Consider the following 20,832-nt stretch of genomic DNA (forward strand, 5'->3'; position numbering starts at 1 on the left):
ACAGTTTGCTAATAGTTTGTTGAAGATTTTTCATCTGTGTTCATCAGGGATATTGGCCTGTAATTTTCTTTTCTTATGCTGTCCTTATCCAGTTTTGGTATCAGTGTAATGCTGGCCTTGTAAAATGAGTTTGGAAGGGTTCCAGTCCCTTCTATTTTTTGGAAGATTTTGAGAAGGATTAGTACTGATTCTTCTTTAAATGTTTGGTAGAATTCACCAGCGAAGCCATCTGGTCCTGGACTTTTGTTTGTTGCGAGATTTTTGATTACTCATTCAATCTCCTACTAGTCTGTTCAGATTTTCTATTTTTCATGACTCAGTCTTGGTAAGTTGTATGTTTCTAGGGTTAAAATAGCAGACTAGGTTTTATACAGATACATACTAAGGCATATATGTGCTAATTAATCATATGTTTTCTTATGCTGGTTCTTAGAGTGTCCATATTAGGTCTTATAAACTACACTCAAAACTGATAGCTCCACTCTGTACAGGAACTTGGCCTGGCTCTTGCCTTTCCCTTCTATACCCTCAGCCCCCTACTCCTGTCCAAAGCTTGGTCACCTAACTTAGAATAAATTCTTTTTCCTTCCCAAGTCTGCCTGTCTTTTCACACACAAAAAAAAAAAAGTCCTGATCTCCCGTCTCTAACAAGGAGTCCTCTCTTTTTTCTAGTAACTTTATGACTCCTTTTCTTTTTTTTTTTTTTTTAAGATTTTATTTATTTGCGAGAGAGAGAATGAGAGACAGAGAGCATGAGAGGGAGGAGGGTCAGAGGGAGAAGCAGACTCCCTGCCGAGCAGGAAGCCCGATGCGGGACTCGATCCCGGGACTCCAGGATCATGACCTGAGCCGAAGGCAGTCACTTAACCAACTGAGCCACCCAGGCGCCCTGTGACTCCTTTTCTCATGTCCAAAACTTTTGCAGTCCCTACAGTCCTTTTTTCTGGAGTAGTTATAAGCTAGCCAAATACTGTCTATTTTGTGTTTCTGTGTTATTTAGGAAAATTACACCCAGAAAGAGTCTGGTTTTTTAAAAGAATTCCAGCCAATGGTGTAATTTGTTTTTACCTAAGATAGCAGTAAGAATTAAGTATCTGGATGATTGTTAGTTTCAAACTCTTATAACCTTTTGAAAATACCATGATTCGTGTGTGTGTGTGTGTGTGTGTGTTCATTCCAGAAGTTTTGTGGAAGAAACATACATAGTTCTCCAAAATGTTTAATTAAAATCAGAAAGAGAATTTCATAGGCTGTCATGCCAGTCATTTGACAGACAAACTTTAGTGTTCCAAAATAAAAAATTAAATAGTTTCCACCTGAGATTTAAGGCCCAAGGTGTATGTCACTAATATTTATACAATTTTGAGCCTAAAGAGTTATCCATGATTGCTACATTCCCCTAATACACCTGCCTCCTTACTGAATTTTATTTCCTATTTCCTCAGTGACTACAGGACTATATAAGACACTAATTCATTTTCTAAAAGGAATGAAGAAGAAGCTGTTTCAAATCTTGCTGGAAAACCATGTAGCTAGGAAATGTGAAGGAAAAGGTATTAAAATATTCAAACAGTGATGGCCTAGAGAAACTTCTAGAAATTGTGAATTCTAGAATGTCCTGATTATGGACTCCTGGTCATTTACCTCCACACATTTACTTCCACTCCCCTCCTAAAACACAACTAAAAGTCATAAGTAGACAGATTTTTTTAAAGATAAACATAAATCCACAAGGACAAATAAAACAGGTAAAGAAATGTTAACAAAAAAATTCTGGAAGACAGAAAACAAATGGACAAGTGGTTAAGTGATTTAACAGACATAAGAAAGTTAAATTAGGAGCATGAGAAGAAAGCAGAAAAGTATTCTGATTTCTATAGCAGAACGCCCCCCAAAACTCAGAAATCGGTAGGAGTAAAGAAGTTATGGCCATGGTGAAAGTCCAATAAAGGTAGTGACTATGAAGATGAGGGAACACATGACAAATGTGGTGAAGACAGAATTAACAGCATTTGATTCAGCTTCAAGAGCGCAGTTTAATTCACAACCCCTAACACAATGCACCTAGTTTAACTAAAGTTATGTTGGATGGATAGATGGAAGGAAGTTTCTGTTGGAAGCATCAACTTGGTATCTGCATGAATGTGAGAGTATGATGTGATCGATTTCTGGCTGGGTGCTGAATAGATGCTGGTCCTTTTTACCAAGACAGTATAGAAGGATATCAGGCTTGAAGGTGAGGGTGAAGGGTAGGAGATGGTTCTGTTTAAGATATATTGAATTTGAGGTATTTGCATGATGTCATATTGGAGGTGTCTTGTCAGCTGGAGCTGAGGAGGGTTGTCTAGGCTGGAAATACAAATTTCAGTGGTACCTTGTGCCATAGAAATGGTTGAGCCAGCCAATGAAAAGTAGGTACTGTAAGAGAGGAGATCTAAGGATGAAAAAAGAGCTGAGAAATACATTTAGAGGGTTGGCAGAATAATAAAAACCTATAAAGGATATTGAGATGAAAGGATCATAGATGTAAGAGGAGAAAAGATGTAAAAGGAAAAAGTAGAGTCATGGAGGCCAAGGAAGGAAATTAGTTTAAGAATAAAATGACTACTGGGCGCCTGGGTGGCTCAGTCGTTAGGCGTCTGCCTTCAGCTCAGGTCATGATCCCAGGGTCCTGGGATCAAGCCCCGCATCGGGCTCCCTGCTCCGCGGGAAGTCTGCTTCTCCCTCTCCCACTCCCCCTGCTTGTGTTCCCTCTCTCGCTGTGTCTCGCTCTGTGAAATAAATAAATAAAATCTTAAAAAAAAAGAATAAAATGACTACTTTAAAAAAAGTTAAATTGTATGAGTAAACATATAATTTCTGATTAGGAAAAATATGAAGTATAGACACCAAATGTTAACATTGGTTGTTTAAGGTTTGTTGAATTTATCACAAAGATGTTTTTCTTTCTTTTTACTTACCTATATTTCATATGTCTTTGTAATGAAATGGAAGGTTGTGCATTTTGGTGTTTTTTGGCTTTTTTTTTTTTTTTTTAGGGAAGTAGTTTAAAAAAAAAAAGCATGTGTTTAATCTTAACAAATGGTATAGAGGTTAAATTAAATGTCTAAACATAATCCATTTGGTTAGCAAGTAAGAGGTTATTGTTGTTGACCTTTGCCAGTGAAAGTAGGGGTGGGGGTTCAGAAAGCCAAAGCCAATCTGGAGGGCGTTGATCCTCTGGCCAGAGTCTAGTTTTATGTTGTCATTAAGAAATAAGTGCAGAACTCGTACATTGTTTTCTTAGGATTCCCAGGGCTGCTTTCATGTTACTATCCTAACCGTATGTAACACTTCACATTTTACTGTCTGTCTTATCAGTGCTTTAGAAAAAAAAAATTTAACCACAGAGTTGACAATTCCTTACCTATTTATCTTTAAGGATGGTTAGATGTGGTTAATTAAGTCTAACTTCCATGTATTTCATTCATTGTATGGAATCTGCTTTTTACTTTCAAAAAGATTTTCATAAATAACTGCTGCTGAGCAATTATAGTCTTACACATTTCAGAATATTCTTCTTGAAACTAAGAGCTAAGTAAGGTTTTTCTGATCTTATTATTTTCACAATGTAGACCATGTAGAAAATTATCTCTAGTTATTTATGATAATTGGTTATATGAGTATTTTATTTTATCTTTTGTTAATATTATAAAGGTGGCATAATGGTAACTTATGGATTTAAAATACTAAAAAGAACTGTTGGTTTTTCTTTATAATCACACTTACATACATGAAGGCTTTTCTAATGTAAAAGGCTTTTTTCAATAGATTTTATTTCTTTATTAGCCATTCTAAATATGACAGATTAGCCACTCTAAGTATGGCAGATTTATAATTTACTTTCTTTTTTCCTCACAGGAACTTACTTAAAATATGCTCTTTTAGGGGGGAGAGGGGCAAAGGAAAGCAAACAAAAGTATAAAAGCTACCTTGAAACTGTGTAAACTATATTAATTATTAATGTTATCTCTTCATGGTTAAGTCCACCAGCTTTTCTTTGCTTTGAAGATATAGGAAGCTGTTTATCACTTAGAATTTCTTTTTGAAGCATTCTGTTTCCTTGGCTTCCATGATGAAATGTTTCCTACATATCCTCCTACTTCTCTGGCCAGTCCTTTTCCATCTTGGAAAGCTTATCCTTCTCCACTTGGCTTTTAATTTGTAAAGCCTTACATTCCTTTTTTGTTTCATTCTATATCTTCTTAAAGGATGATCTCTTCCATACCCACAACTTAACTTGAAAATTTGTTTCTCTCCCCCAAACATTGCCTCTGAGCTCTACACCCAAATATCCAGCTTGCTACCTGATATCTCATTTTCATGTCTCAAAGACGCTTCAATTTCAGTTACAAACTGAACTTATGATATCTGTTTTCTCTACCCCTCAGCCCTAAAAACCTGATCCTTTTAATTATTCCCAGTCTTGGTAAATGTACCACCACTGATCCAGTTACACAAACCAAAACCTATGTCATCCTTGACACCTGCCTCAACCCCAACATCAAGTTATGTTGATTTTTACTTCATAAAAATCTTTTAACTCAATCCACTTCTCTCTGCCAAAATGATGACTCTTTTCTTATTTGCTGGTTCCTGGGCATTAGGAGTCAAAAGTGCCTTGGTGACAGGTATAGTTTATAGATTAATGAGATTCTTGTTTTGTCCCCTGGTAGAAATGTTCCTCCTTTGAGGACTGGAACTTCTAACCTTGCAGAGCTCAGAGTTATATCAATGGAAAGTGCAGATTCTCCAAGTGGGTCACTATGTATGATGAGAAGCAGTCAGGGCTTACAATTCCCGGATCTCCTACGAGCCCTTTATTGCTCTGAATCCCACTCAGAGCTGCAGCTTTTTGCATCATGTATAGGTATGAGCTAGAGCAGTAGTCCCAGATGTAGAATATGCTGCCTCCATAACCTGAAGAGGCCTATCAGAAGTTGTGCTTCCTTCCTTATAGTGGGAGATATAAGATACAGCAAATTATCCTTTACTTTGAATGAGATGTCCCAGAATGCCAGAACCTTCATAAGGCTTATCTCCCATCTTCTGGGTTCATATGCCTTACCAAAGTTCCAAATATGGTAGCCACTTCTTTTTCATCCAGCCTGATTAGCATGATGTCATCAGTGTGGTACCAAAAATATAATATTCTATGTGATGTTCAAATGGTCCAGATTTCTTCACATGGAATTTGAATGGAAGGGGGTTTAGTTAGCATAATCCTGTTTCCCATTGTCCATTTCATATAAATGCAGACTGTTTCAGATTGTTCTCTCTGACAGGGATAGAAAAGAACATGTTTGCCAAATCAATGGTTGCATGCAACATACCCGAGGCCATGGTAATCTGCTTTAGCAAAGACAACACATCTTTGTTAAATAACTGCATCTGGTTTCTGCAGACACCAGACTGGAGAATTAAACAGAGATAAGACACAGACCATTACTCCTGAATCCTTTAGATCCATAAGAGTGGAACTAATTTTCATTATCACCACCAGTAAATCCATTTAAAATAGGGACTAAAATTTCATACCAAATAGTGGGGAAAAGGGTTTGTTTTTTTTTTAATTATAAAATTTTATTTTAAAAATATTTAGGTTACAATTTTCACCATATGCTGATTATTTTAGAACTAAAGTATGAATCTGACTTTTGTTTTGGGTGAGGAAAAGGTATTTAAAATATTTTTTCTAACAAAATCATATCACGGCTTACTTTGTGTTTGGCTATAAAACACTTTCCTAAAGATCATTTCTGCAAAAATATTTAAAGCCTTCATTATTTTTCCCAAGGGACTCCCTTAATCACTTTGACATCAAATTGTTTTCTTTTAATGTACATATAAAATTAACCTAACTCATTATCTTTTTTTTACTTGATCTGACTTTGTTAGATTCTCCTTTGTCAGTATGATTTGATTTAAGCAATTCTTTGACATCACTGTGATAGATTTCATGACATCCTATATTGTATTGGCACATGTTTACCTTAATGCGATTTGATGGAATAAGTAGAGATAGAGGCCAATGTTAATCAAGAAGGTATATTTCAACAGTCTTACACAATTCACACAGACCTGTACCTCTGAAACAAATAATACATTATATGTTAAAAAAAACAGAAGAAGATAGTAGGAAGGGAAAAATGAAGGGGGGGGAATTGGAGGGGGAGACGAACCAGGAGAGACTGTGGACTCTGAGAAACAAACTGAGGGTTCTAGAGGGGAGGGAGGTGGGGGGATGGGTTAGCCCGGTGGTGGGTATTAAAGAGGGCACATATTGAATGGAGCACTGGGTGTTATACACAAACAATGAATCATGGAACACTACATCAAAAACTAATGATGTAATGTATGGTGATTAACATAACAAATTCCTTTAAAAAAAGGAATAACATAAATAAATGGAACATATTTCATTAAAATATCAGGTTATAACTCAAAAAAAATAAAATAAAATGATAAGTTAAAAAAAAAAGAAGGTATGTTTCAGAATTGACTAATTTGATGGTGGTAATGATGATAGTGGTGAGGTATTCTTTTTGTCTTGATTCTTTGGATCAAAACTGTGTTTGGTTGATTCATCCGTGATGTTGAATATACCTATAGTTCATTCATTTTCACTTTCATCTAGTATTCCTTTGTATTGTTATACCTAACATTTTACTCATTTTGCCAAATACCTTTTTTCATCATATTTGACACTCACCAGTGTCATTATTTTCTTTTCATTATTTATTGTACTTTCTCCTACCTACTTTCTCTGTTTTCTATTTGTAGCACTCCTGTTAGGTTTATTTTTGAAACTTTGACTTGATCCCCTGTGTTTCTTAATTGTTTCAAATTCCTGAAGATAGAGATGGAATAAAAAGATACCATGAGAAAAAAATTATCTTCCAGTGTTTCCTTTGTATTTTGACTTTAGCAAGCACATTTTAAATTTTCAATTGCTTTCTCATAGATGTGATATAGTTTCAAATGCTCTTGAGGATATTATTTATAATTACTGGAAGATTTCTACTTTAGTCTGAATTATATATTTCCACAGATGCCAGTTTTAGATTCCATGTCGTACCTTATTGCATTTGAGAGACAAGAGGACAGAGGTTTAAAGCACAAATCCTGGAGTAAGACTACTGGGTTTGAATTCTGGCTCTGCCATTTGTAGCCTTCTAACTTCCAAGAGCCTCAGTTCCTTCACCAACAAAATGGACATAATTATAGTATCTACCTTGTAGAGATATGAAAATTAAATGAAATAATTTATGTAAATTCCTATTTAAAACATGTCTGAAACTTCATAAGCACTCAATAAATCTTAGCTATTACTACCATAGCCAGGTGCAGTGTTGTGGTTTCCTGGCATATAAACTTGGGACATTCACTCAAAAACTTGTAACAAAAATTGGTATTATTTGTCTAGCCTAGCATTCACTTTTTATCCCAGGGGGAGTCATGATACATATTAAATAACCATAGTGTTCAAAATTATGATACATTCTCTATGGTTGTATAAATTAATTTAGTATTAAAATATAACCTGAGGCTGAAACTATAGTAAAAGTCCTTTTGCTTATTTTGTACTTAGAACTGTATTTGGAAAGGGTGGGAACATATGGGGACATCATATGGAGGTGCCAAGGGACAAGAGTGTAAATGACAAAGCAAGGTATGGAAGACATGGAAGGTATTCCTAGGGATATTAGATGGGGTAGGAATTACTATGATGTGGAATAGGTGATAGATAAAGTAGACTGGCTAGAGCTGGCTTGTAGTAAGAGGGCCAATTTGGTCGGTTGGTTTTGGAGATAGGTCCACACCATGGAGGACTGACAAGCCTGGCACAAGAGTTTGGTCATTATTCTGTAATGGTCAGGGATTTTTGAGCAGGAGAGGAATATGATATAAAGAGGTATTTTTGGCTGTGGTAGTTTTGATTTTTGTCCCTATGTAGAAAATATAAATAAATTTCTCAGTATTTTGGACAATTCAAAAAAACTTTTTTCTGAGTTGTGTCTAATCTAAACTCTAAAGAAAAGTTAGTTCTATAGTTCTATAAGAAATTATGCCTCTCAGCCTCATTTTTCTTTAATATTTAAATACTCCATTTTTGAGAGATTCCAAAGTTTTGTGAAATAGGAATGCTGGGCCATGACAGTTCAAAGGTATGCAGATTAAAAGTATGAAATAATTGAGGGTAATGGGAAATTAAGATTGCAGGGCTCACTCTTCAATTGTAGCAGGAAAATTAAAGGTAAACTACATAACAAAGTTCAGAATAAAACATGTATAAGTATTCAAGTCCTTGCAAGTTTATAAATTGCCTGTTATGTCTGCAACTACATTGCTATTATGTGGCCAAAGCACAGGGGACTTCAGGATGTGTATTTATGGACTGATTGCCCAACAGATAACTGCACTATTCCGGAATGCTATTGCTATGTCAATAGTTTTAGGCTTATTGTTTTAAAATTTTTCCATTTTTCAACCTAATTAACTTAGAATGTCTCTAATGTGATTTGCAAAGAATTTTATATTTATATTTTGCAATCAGCATTTGACTGGCGCTCAGGTTTGAGACATGCACTACAATGTGTAAACATTTTGTACGATAATAAATAGCTCCTAAATGTTTTATGATTGCCTGGTCCCTGCTAATTGGTCATGGATTGAAAATCCCCATTGTTTAATTTTTTTTAATTTGTGGGAAATTTTTATAAATGAGTGTGTGGGGCTTCATATCACAGCTGTTGTCATTTAAAGTTTGGACAGCATCCTTACAAATGAAGCCCTGCTGTGAAATCAAAGTCAAAAGGCATCTTGGCATCCCAACCATTTCCTTAGGAGAAGATTACAGCTCAAGTCTGTTGAATTTTATTGCCTTGGGCCTCATGACAGTCTTCAGAAACACGCAAGGCATTTCTGTTAAAGAAACTCAGATGTGCTAGGACACAGGGGATGACATTTTTGTGCATAGCGGTGTCCTAAGCAAGGGAGCGAGGAAAAAGGAAGAAAAAGATGATTCACACTTTTTGCTGTGTTCTGGGATTATTTTATAAAATCCATGGAAATGATAGAAAACATACAGTGAGTGAAACCATATAGGAAAAAGGTGTGATGTTTTCCTACATGGCCTGACTATATTTTTTTCCAGCTTTATGGAGGTATAATTGACAAAATTGTAATATATTTAAAAGGTACCACATGACAATTTATATATTGTGAAAGGATTGCCACAGTTGAGTTAATTAACATATCTATCACTTCACATATTCATATATTATTGTGGGGTAAGAACGCTTAAGTTCTATTTTCTTAGCAGATTTCATTTATACAATACAATATTATCAACTATAGTCACCATGTTATACATAACAAGATTTCCTTCTTTTTAAGGCTAAACAGTATTCCATTGTAAGTTATACCACATTTTCTTTTTTTTTTATTTTAAAGATTTTATTTATTTATTTGAGAGAGAGAGAATGAGAGACAGAGAGCATGAGAGGGAAGAGGGTCAGAGGGAGAAGCAGACTCCCTGCCGAGCAGGGAGCCTGATGCGGGACTCGATCCCGGGACTCCAGGATCATGACCTGAGCCGAAGGCAGTTGCTTAACCAACTGAGCCACGCAGGCACCCTATACCACATTTTATCTAGTCATCCACTGATGGGCACTTAGGTTGTTTCCATACCTTGGTTATTGTGAATAATCCTGCAGTGAACATGGAAATACAGATATCTCTTCAAAATAAGGATTTCCTTCCCTTTGGATATATACCCAGAAGTGGGATTCTGGATCATATGGTACTTATATTTTTAATTTCTTGAGGAACCTCCCTATTGTTTTCCATAATAGCTATACCAGTTTACATTCCCACCAGCAGTATATTCTACATACTCACCTGCACCTGTAATTACTTGTCTTTTTGATAATAGCCATTCTAATAGGTATGAAGTGATATTTCATTGTGGCTTTGATATGCATCTCCCTGATGATTAATAATGTTGAGTACCTTTTCATGTAACCGTTGGCCATTTGTATATCTTTTTTAGAAAAATGTCTGTTCTGTTCCTTTACACATTTTTCAATTGGGTTATTTGGGGTTTTTTTTTATTGTTTTTTGTTTATTTGTTTTGCTATTGCATTGTATGGGTTCCTTGAATATCTTGGAAAATAACCCCTTACTGGATATGTGATTTGCATATATTTTCTCCCGTTGCATAGGTTGCCTTTTCATTTTATCGATCGCTTCCTTTGCTGTGCAGAGCTTTTTATGTAGTCTACTTGTTTGTTTTTGCTTTTTTTGCCTTTGCTTTTGGTAACAAATCCAAAAAATTATTGCCTAGATAAATATCAAGAAGTTTATCACTTATGTTTTCTCCTAGGAGTTTTACAGTTTCAGGTCTTACATTCAAGTCTTTAATCCATTTTGAGTTGATTTTTGTGTATAGTGTAAGAAAGGGGTCCAGTGTCATTCTTCTGCATGTAGATATCTAGTTTTCCCAGCCTGACTATATCTTAAAATAAAAACCTAAATGTGACTCCAAGGTAATTACTGCGTTCAAAATCATCTCTCAGTTGATTATCTCATTTTCTTTGAAATGAGTTCTGATTGATTCATATTCTTCCTCCTTCCCCTCTTCCCTCCCTCCCTTCCTCCTTTTTCTGTCTCTCTCTCTTTCTACCCCCTTCCCCTTTCCTCTTTGCCTCTGTCCTCCACTCCTTTTCTTCCTCTCTTTCCAACACGCACTCTTTTCTACTGGTGTGACTGAGAGACATTACTCTGATAGTTCTATTAGTCACTCTTTTTGTATCTAAAATTCATGTTCCTGAATTTAAAACTAAAGATCACTTTATCTAAGTTAAGATCTATCCAACCCATAACCTGACTCCAGCAGTCATTTCCAAAGATGCATCATGGATGAATATGGTTGTCCCTCATATTTTAAGGATGTGTTCCATTCAGCCATGGATTTATCTCAGCCGTATAAAATGTGTTTTTATTTGTCATGTGTTTTCCGTTTTGGCATAGTTTCCTGAGTTCATTTAGATAATACTTGTTAAATGAATGAAAATTGTTATTCAAAGGAATATCCTGCTAACTACTCTCAACACTCATTCTGGAAATCTAAGGCTTAGCAAGATAATTTGTTTCTACTGATCTTTCTGCTTTGTGAAAGTCTGGAAACGGTATAAATCATTCATCAGCTTTCCATAAACATTGATACTGCTTCTTATTCACTGCCTTAAAAATACTGTCAAAGAGCTAATGGTTTAGTAAGGAGATAGAAAAGTAAATAGGTAATTACCATGTAGTATGCTATGCTAAGTATTTCCTAACCTCAGTGATAATAAAAAAAACATATATTGAATATTTGCTATGTGCCAGGTATAATTTTAAGTATTTTACTTTATTACTGATTTTTAACTTAATTGTATTATGGTCTGATAACCATATCTATGTGTTATTAATCTTCTGAAATCTACTGAGACTTATTTGATGGCCTAGTATGAAGTCAGGTTTTCCAAATCCATCTGAACACTTACAGGTACAGGGTTAGAGTATAAATAGATCCAAGTAGGTTTTTGTATATACTGATTTTTGCTACCTGCTTGAGGTATTAAATATTGACAGTGGTATATTAAAATCTCTCAATGCGATTGTGAATTTATATTTTTTAAATGTCTGTCAATTTTTGCTTAATGTATTTTTAGATGAAGGATAAGTTAAGTGTATACACATTTAAAATTGTTATATCTTTCTGATAAGTTGAGCTATTTTATATAATGCTTCTTTTTATTTCTTGTAATACCTTTTTCCTTGATATTATTTTGTATGATTTTTTTTGTATGATTGTTAATATAGCTGTCTCAACTTCTTTTGGTATTTGCTTGGTACATCTTTTTCCAACCTTTTAACTTTTGTGTATTCTTTTTTTAAATAATTTTTTACTATGTTATGAGTATTCTTTTATTTTTTATTGTTATGTTAATCACCATACATTACATCATTAGTTTTTGATGTAGTGTTCCATGATTCATTGTTTGTGCATAACACCCAGTGCTCCATGCAGAACGTGCCCTCTTTAATACTCATCACCAGGCTAACCCATCCTCCCACCCCCCTCACCTCTAGAACCCGCAGTTTGTTTTTCAGAGTCCATCGTCTCTCATGGTTCGTCTCCCCCTCCGAATCCCCCCCTTCATTCTTCCCCTCCAGCTATCTTCTTTTTTTTTTTCCTTAACATATATTGCATTATTTGTTTCAGAGGTACAGATCTGAGATTCAACAGTCTTGCACAATTCACAGCACTTACCAGAGCACATACCCTCCCCAGTGTCTATCACCCAGCCACCCCATCCCTCCCACCCCACCCCCCACTCCAGCAACCCTCAGTTTGTTTCCTGAGATCAAGAATTCTTCATATCAGTGAGGTCATATGATACATGTCTTTCTCTGTTTGACTTATTTCGCTCAGCGTAATACCCTCCAGTTCCATCCACGTCATTGCAAATGGCAAGATCTCATTCCTTTTGATGGCTGCATAATATTCCATTGTATATATATACCACATCTTCTTTATCCATTCATCTGTCGATGGACATCTTGGCTCTTTCCACATTTTGGCTATTGTGGACATTGCTGCTATAAACATCGGGGTGCACGTACCCCTTCGGATCCCTACTTTTGAATCTTTGGGGTCAATACCCAGTAGTGCAATTGCTGGATTGTATGGTAGCTCTATTTTCAACTTTTTGAGGAACCTCCATACTGTTTTCCAGAGTGGCTGCACCAGCTTGCATTCCCACCAACAGTGTAGGAGGGTTCCCCTTTCTCCGCATCCCCGCCAACATCTGTCGTTTCCTGACTTGTTAATTTTAGTCATTCTGACTAGTGTGAGGTGGTATCTCATTGAGGTTTTGATTTGGATTTCCCTGATGCCGAGCGATGTTGAGCACTTTTTCATGTGTCTGTTGGCCATTTGGATGTCTTCTCTGGAAAAATGTCTGTTCATGTCTTCTGCCCATTTCTTGATTGGATTCTTTGTTCTTTGGGTGTTGAGTTTGATAAGTTCTTTATAGATTTTGGATACTAGCCCTTTATTTGATATGCCATTTGCAAATATCTTCTCCCATTCTGTCGCTTGTCTTTTCTTTTGCTATGCAAAAGCTTTTTATCTTGATGAAGTTCCAATAGTTCATTTTTGCCCTTGCTTCCCTTGCCTTTGGCGATGTGTCTAGGAAGAAGTTGCTGCAGCTGAGGTCGAAGAGGTTGCTGCCTATGTTCTCCTTTAGGATTTTGATGGACTCCTGTCTCACATTGAGGTCTTTCAACCATTTTGAGTCTATATTTGTGTGTGGTGTAAGGAAATGGTCCAGTTTCATTCTTCTGCATGAGGCTGTCCAATTTTCCCAACACCATTTGTTGAAGAGACTGTCTTTTTTCCATTGGACATTCTTTCCTGCTTTGTTGAAGATGAGTTGACCATAGAGTTGAGGGTCCATTTCTGGGCTCTCTGTTCTGTTCCATTGATCTGTGTGTTTGTTTTTGTGCCAGTACCATACTGTCTTGATGATGACAGCTTTGTAATAGAGCTGGAAGTCCGGAATTGTGATGCCGCCAGCTTTGCTTTTCTTTTTCAACATTCCTCTGGCTATGCAGGGTCTTTTCTGGTTCCATACAAATTTTAGGATTATTTGTTCCATTTCTTTGAAAAAAGTGGATGGTATTTTGATGGGGATTGCATTGAATGTGTAGATTGCTCTAGGTAGCATTGACATCTTCACAATATTTGTTCTTCCATTCTATGAGCATGGAACGTTTTTCCATTTCTTTGTGTCTTCCTCAATATCTTTCATGAGTATTTTATAGTTTTCTGAGTACAGATCCTTTGCCTCTTTGGTTAGATTTATTCCTATATTCTTATGGTTTTGGGTGCAATTGTAAATGGGATCGACTCCTTAATTTCTCTTTCTTCTCTCTTGTTGTTGGTGTATAGGAATGCCACTGATTTCTGTGCATTGATTTTACATCCTGCCACTTTACTGAATTCCTGTATGAGTTCTAGCAGTTTTGGGGTGGAGTCTTTTGGGTTTTCCACATAAAATATCATACCATCTGCAAAGAGTGAGAGTTTGACTTCTTCTTTGCCGATTTGGATGCCTTTTATTTCTTTCTGTTGTCTGATTGCTGTGGCTAGGACTTCTAATACTGTGTTGAGTAGCAGTGGTGATAGTGGACATCCCTGCCGCGTTCCTGACCTTAGGGGGAAAGCTCTCCATTTTTCCCCATTGAGAATGATATTCACTGTAGGATTTTCATAGATGGCTTTTATGACATTGAGGTATGTACCCTCTATGCCTATACTCTGAACAGTTTTGATCAAGAAAGGATGCTGTACTTTGTCAAAAGCTTTTCTGCATCTATTGAGAGGATCATATGATTCTTGTTCTTTCTTTTGTTAATGTATTGTATCACGTTGATTGATTTGCGGATGTTGAACCAACCTTGCAGCCCAGGGATAAATCCCACTTGGTCGTGGTGAATAATCCTTTTAATGTACTGTTGGATCCTATTGGCTAGTATTTTGGTGAGAATTTTTGCATCCATGTTCATCAGGGATATTGGTCTGTAGTTCTCCTTTTTGATAGGGTCTTTGTCTGGTTTTGGGATCAAGGTAATGCTGGCCTCATAAAGTGAGTTCAGAAGTTTTCCTTCCGTATCTATTTTTTGGAACAGTTTCAGAAGAATAGGTATTAATTCTTCTTTAAATGTTTGGTAGAATTCCCCTGGGAAGCCATCTGGCCCTGGGCTTTTGTTTTTTGGGAGATTTTTGATGACTGCTTCAATTTCCTTTCCTTAGTGGTTATAGGTCTGTTCAGGTTTTCTGTTTCTTCCTGGTTCAGTTTTGGTAGTTGATACATCTCTAGGAATGCATCCATTTCTTCCAGGTTATCTAATTTGCTGGCAGAGTTGCTCATAATATGTTTTTATAATTGTTTGTATTTCTTTGGTGTTGGTTGTGATCTCTCCTCTTTCATTCATGATTTTGTTGATTTGGGTCATTTCTCTTTTCTTTTTGATAAGTCTGGCCAGGGGTTTATCAATCTTGTTAATTCTTTCAAAGAACCAGCTCCTAGTTTCGTTGATCTGTTCTACTGTTCTTTTAGTTACTATTTCATTGATTTCTGCTCTGATCTTTATTATTTCTCTTCTCCTGCTGGGTTTAGGCTTTATTTGTTGTTCTTTCTCCAGCTCCTTTAGGTGTAGGGTTAGGTTGTGTACTTGAGACCTTTCTTGTTTCTTGAGAAAGGCTTGTATTGCTATATACTTTCCTCTTAGGACTGCCTTTGCTGCATCCCAAAGATTTTGAATAGTTGTGTTTTCATTGTCATTGGTTTCCATGAATTTTTTAAATTCTTCTTTAATTTCCTGGTTGACCCATTCATTCTTCAGTAGGATGCTCTTTAGCCTCCATGTATTTGAGTTCTTTCCGACTTTCCTCTTGTGATTGAGTTCTAGTTTCAAAGCATTGTGGTCTGAAAATAGGCAGGGAATGATCCCAATCTTTTGGTACCGGTTGAGACCTGGTTTATGACCTAGGATGTGATCGATTCTGGAGAATGTTGCATGGGGACTAGAGAAGAATGTGTATTCCGTTGCTTTGGGATGGAATGTTCTGAATATGTCTGTGAAGTCCATTTGGTCCAGTGTGTCATTTAAAGTCTATTTCCTTGTTGATCTTTTGCTTAGATGATCTGTCCATTTCAGTGAGGGGGGTGTTAAAGTCCCCCACTATTCTTGTATTGTTGTCGATGTGTTTCTTCGCTTTTGTTACTAATTGCCTTATATAATTGGCTGCTCCCATGTTAGGGGCATAGATATTTACAATTGTTAGATCTTCTTGTTGGATAGACCCTTTAAGTAGGATATAGTGTCCTTCCTCATCTCTTATTACAGTCTTTGGTTTAAAATCTAATTTGTCTGATATAAGGATTGCCACCCCAGCTTTCTTTTGGTGTCCATTAGCATGGTAAATGGTTTTCCACCCCCTCACTTTCAATCTGGGGGAGTCTTTGGGTCTAAAATGAATCTCTTGCAGGCAGCATATTGATGGATCTTGTTTTTTTATCCAATCTGATAGCCTGTGTCTTTTGATTGGGGCATTTAGCCCATTTACATTCAGGGTAACTATTGAAAGATAGGAATTTAGTGCCACTGTATTGCCTGTAAGGTGACTGTTACTGTATATTGTCTGTGTTCCTTTCTTGTCTATGTTGCTTTTAGGCTCTCTCTTTGCTTCAAGGACCCCTTTCAAGATTTCTTGTAGGGCTGGTTTCATGTTTGCAAATTCCTTTAGTTTTTGTTTGTCCTGGAAGCTTTTTATCTCTCCTTCAATTTTCAATGACAGCCTAGCTGGATATAGTATTCTTGGCTGCATATTTTTCTCATTTAATGCTCTGAATATATCCTGCCAGTCCTTTCTGGCCCGCCAGGTCTCTGTGGATAGGTCTGTTGCCAATCTAATGTTTCTACCATTGTAGGTTACATCTCTCTTCTCCCGAGCTGCTTTCAGGATTTTCTCTTTGTCTCTGAGACTCATAAGTTTTACTATTAGATGTCGGGGTGTTGACCTATTTTTATTGATTTTAAGAGGGGGTTCTCTGTGCTTCCTGGTGTTTGATGCCTGTTTCCTTCCCCAAATTAGGGAAGTTCTCTGCTATAATTTGATCCAATATACCTTCTTCCCCTCTCTCTCTTTCTTCTTCTTCTGGGATCCCAATTATTCTAATGTTGTTTCGTCTTATGGTATCACTTATCTCTCGAATTCTACCCTCGTGATCCAGTAGTTGTTTATCTCTCTTTTTCTCAGCCTCTGTATTTTCTGTCATTTGGTCTTCTATATCACTGATTCTCTCTTCTGCCTCATTTATCCTAGCAGTTAGCACCCCCATATTTGATTGCACCTCATTAATAGCCTTTTTGATTTTGACTTGGTTAGATTTTAATTCTTTTATTTCTCCAGAAAGGGTTTCTCTAATAACTTCCATGCTTTTTTCAAGCCCAGCTAGTATCTTTAAAGTGATGATTCTGAACTCTAGATCTGACATCGTACTAATGTCCGTATTGAGTAGGTCCCTGGCAGTCGGTACTACCTCTTGTTCTTTTTGTTGAGGTGATTTTTTCCATCTTGTCATTTTGTCCAGAGGAGAATAGATTAATGAGAGAACAAAATGCTAACAGGGTAACAATATCCCCAGAAAATATACTCTAAACAAATCAGAAAAGACCTGAAGCAGGGGGAAAAGAAAGGTAAAGAGAGAAAAAAGAAAAAGGAAAAAAAAAGATAAAGATAAAGATAAAAACAAACAAAAACAGAACAGAACAAAAAAACAGAATATGATAAATATGATCAGGCTGGTACATAGATCAGTGCCCCACACTAGATTTTGGGTGGTTTTGGTCTGTTAGAAGAAACTGCCTCCCAAATTTTAAAGAAAGAAAAACTTATGTATCTACAAAAATAAGAGTTGATATGATGAAGGGATGGAATATAACTGTAAAGATGAAAATTATAAAAAAATTTATAAAAGGATTTGATAAGAAGTTGTTTGAAAAAAGAAAAAAGAGGATTAAAAAAAAAGGGAGAGAATGTGGTCAGGCAGGAGAGTAGGAAAAAACCATACACTAGACATTTAGGGTATATTTTCATGTGTTAGAAGAAACCATCTCAAAATTTTAAAGAGAGAACAACTTATATTATATATGCCAAATATATGGGTAACTATTATGAAGGGATAGAATATGACTCTAAAAATGAAAAATAAAAATGTTTTTTAAAAAAGGGATTGATAAGATGTTGGTTGAAAAAGGGAAAAAGAAAAATTAAAAAAAAAAAGACAGTTTAAAAAAAATTAACTTTGAAAGACTAAAGAATCATGGTAAAAAAGCCATGGATTCTATGTGCAGTATTCCCCTAGCGCTGGAGTTCTGCCCTTCTCATTGATCGGTAAACTTGGTCTTGGCTGGCTGTTCTCGCTGATCTTCTGGGGGAGAGGCCTGTTGCCAAGGTTCCCAAATGTCTTTGCCGGAGGCGGAACTGCCCCACCCTTGTCCGTCCGGGCTAAGTAATCTGCTCGGGTTTGCTCTCAGGAGCTTTTGTTCCCTGCAAGTTTTCCGTACAGCTTTGGAGGCCGACAGTGAAAATGGTGGCCTCCCAATCTCCGCCCCGGAGGAGTCGAGAACTCAGGGCCCCACTCCTCAGTGAGCCCCCAGAGAAAAGCTGTTAGTTACTCCCGTCTCCCTGGTCTCCAGCCACACTCCGCGCTCACCTGGCCTGTGACCGAGCATTTCTATCTCTGGCACCCAACCCCGTGTGGAGTCTCCAAACCCAGCAGATCCCTGCAGTGCGCTCCCGCGCACCTCCTCCCAGGGGAGGAAGGGGGGTCTCCCCGGATCTGCCGCTTGTTGGGTCCCTGCTGGAGGAGCAGTGGCCCGACTGTGCCACGGATCACAGTTTATGGCAACCCCGAGCTGAGAGGCTGCGCCTCAGCTCCGTCTCTGCAGCCGGCTTCCCGGCTCCGATACCTGGGAGCTCTGCTGCACTCAGGCACCCCCGGTCTTTCTGTGACCCCGAGGGTCCTGAGACCACACTGTCCCACAAGGGTTCCACCCCCCGCTTAGCCACCAGAGTGAGGTCCCTCAGTGAAGCTGACTTCTAAAAGTTCCAATTTTGTGCTCTGCGGCTCTATCACTTGCGGGAAGCGCCCGACAGAGGCCCCTCCCCCGCCGTCTATCCTCCTAAATATTGCCTTGGATTCACTTCTCAGCACGTCCTACCTTCCAGAAAGTGGTCGCTTTTCTGTTCAGAGAGTTGCTATTCTTTTCTTCGATCTCCTGTTGAGTTTGTAGGTGTTCAGAATGGTTTGATCCCTATCCAGCTGAATTCCTGAGACCAGACGAAATCCAGGTCTCCTATTCCTCCGCCATCTTGCTCCGCCCCCCCACCCCCCCATTATGAGTATTCTTAAGTTAAGGTAATATCCTTTTAAACAACAAATATTTGGACCCTAGCTTTTTATTCAATGACAATCTTTGCCTTTTAGCCAGAATATTCAGTTTATTTTGGCTATTACAATTTTTTTTATTTCTATCATCTTATTTTGTTCTTTTCTGATTGTTTCTCCTTGGGGGTTTCTTTTCCTCTTTCTGGCTTTCCTTCGGGTTATAAGTTTTCATGTTTGTTTTCCTCTCCATTTTTTTCTCCATTAGATTAGAAGTTGTAACCCATTCTATATTCCTTTGGCAATAATATAGAAAATTTTAAATGCTCACTTTATCAAAATCCAATTCCAGACTACCACCTCACAATTTCTGTGCTACTGTGGTTGATTTTGTTACTTGTATCTTCATTTTCTTTAATACCAAAAGACATAATTGTCATTGTTTTAGGTCACTGTATGTTTAGGTTTACCCACATATTTATCAGTTTCCTTGCGGAATTATCTTTTTTATATCTCAGACTTTTTATCTGGTGTCCTAGGTGGCTCTAGGGGTTCCAGCTTTATGGTAGCTCTCCTAATGGACTTCCTACAAGCCCAGCAAGCACTGGGCTTTGTTTCCTATCCCTTGAGTCCTTTAGTTGTTCAAAACTAATATTCAAATTCACTTTGCTCAAAAGCTGCTTCTGAGGTAAAATTTTACTTCAGTGCTCTGTTTACCACTCCAGGTTCCACTTAACTTACATTTTGGTCTGAGTGTTCATTAGTTTCTTGCCAGTTCATTGCTTTGCATTAAAATTTTTAAAATATTTTATCTAGCATTTTTTAATTATTCAACAGAAGTGTCAAATATGAAATTAACCAAAGTTAAGAAAAAGTCCAAGAATAAAAGTGTTGGTAGGGATGTGGAAGAGAGGAAACCCTCTTATACTGTTAGTGGGAAATGGAACCATTATGGAAAACAGTATGGAGGTTCCTGAAAAAATTAAAAATAGAACCTACATATGAGCCAACAGTTCTGCTGCTGGATATTTATCCAAAGAAAGCGAAAACACCAATCTGAAGAGATATATGCACTCCTCTGTTCATAGCAGCATTATTTACAATAGGTAGGATATGGAAGCAGCCTAAGTGTCCCTCAATAGATTAACGGATAAAGAAGATGTGGTGTGTGTGAGAAAGAGAAAATGATGAAATTTTGCCATTTGTGACAAGGATTGGACCTAGAGCATATTATGCTAAGTGAAATAAATCAGGCAGAGAAAGACAAATACTGTATGATTTCACTTATATGTAGAATCTAAAAAACAGTACCAATGAACAAACAAAACAGAAACAGACTCAGATACAGGAAACAAATTGTTGGTTACTAGAGGGGAGATTGGTTGGCTTGTAGGCAAAATAGGTGAAGAGGGGATTAAGAGATATATCAACATCCAGTTATAAAATAAGTCATGGGGATATAATGTACATCATGAGGAATTTAGCCAATATTATAATAACTTCTTTGGTGACACTAACTAGCCTCATCATAGGAATCATTTGGTAATGTAGAAAAATATTGAATCACTATGATACCCCTGAAAGTGATAGGATATTTTATGTTAGTTATATTTAAATTAAAAAAAAAAAAGAAGTAAAAGTCCATAACACCCCTCGCCCTGCTCTCTCTCTAACAAATAAATCTTTAAAATAAATAAAAATAAATAAAAGTCCATAACAAGTTTTAAAGTGATCTTTTGGTTGGAATTCTCTCAGATTTTTGATGATATTGAATCATCATTTTTCC

The 20,832-nt window shown here is 36.9% G+C and overlaps 1 protein-coding gene across 4 annotated transcripts in view; it reads left to right on the forward strand.

The window, feature by feature from the left end:
- Positions 1-20,832, forward strand: part of SBF2 (SET binding factor 2) — a 466,008-nt gene that overhangs the window by 334,306 nt on the left and 110,870 nt on the right. The gene's annotated exons all lie outside the window — the stretch shown is intronic.

This window comes from Mirounga leonina, unplaced genomic scaffold (genome assembly GCF_011800145.1).
Source record: "Mirounga leonina isolate KUSES-001 unplaced genomic scaffold, KU_Mleo_1.0 Mir_92, whole genome shotgun sequence".
NCBI lineage: Eukaryota > Metazoa > Chordata > Mammalia > Carnivora > Phocidae > Mirounga > Mirounga leonina.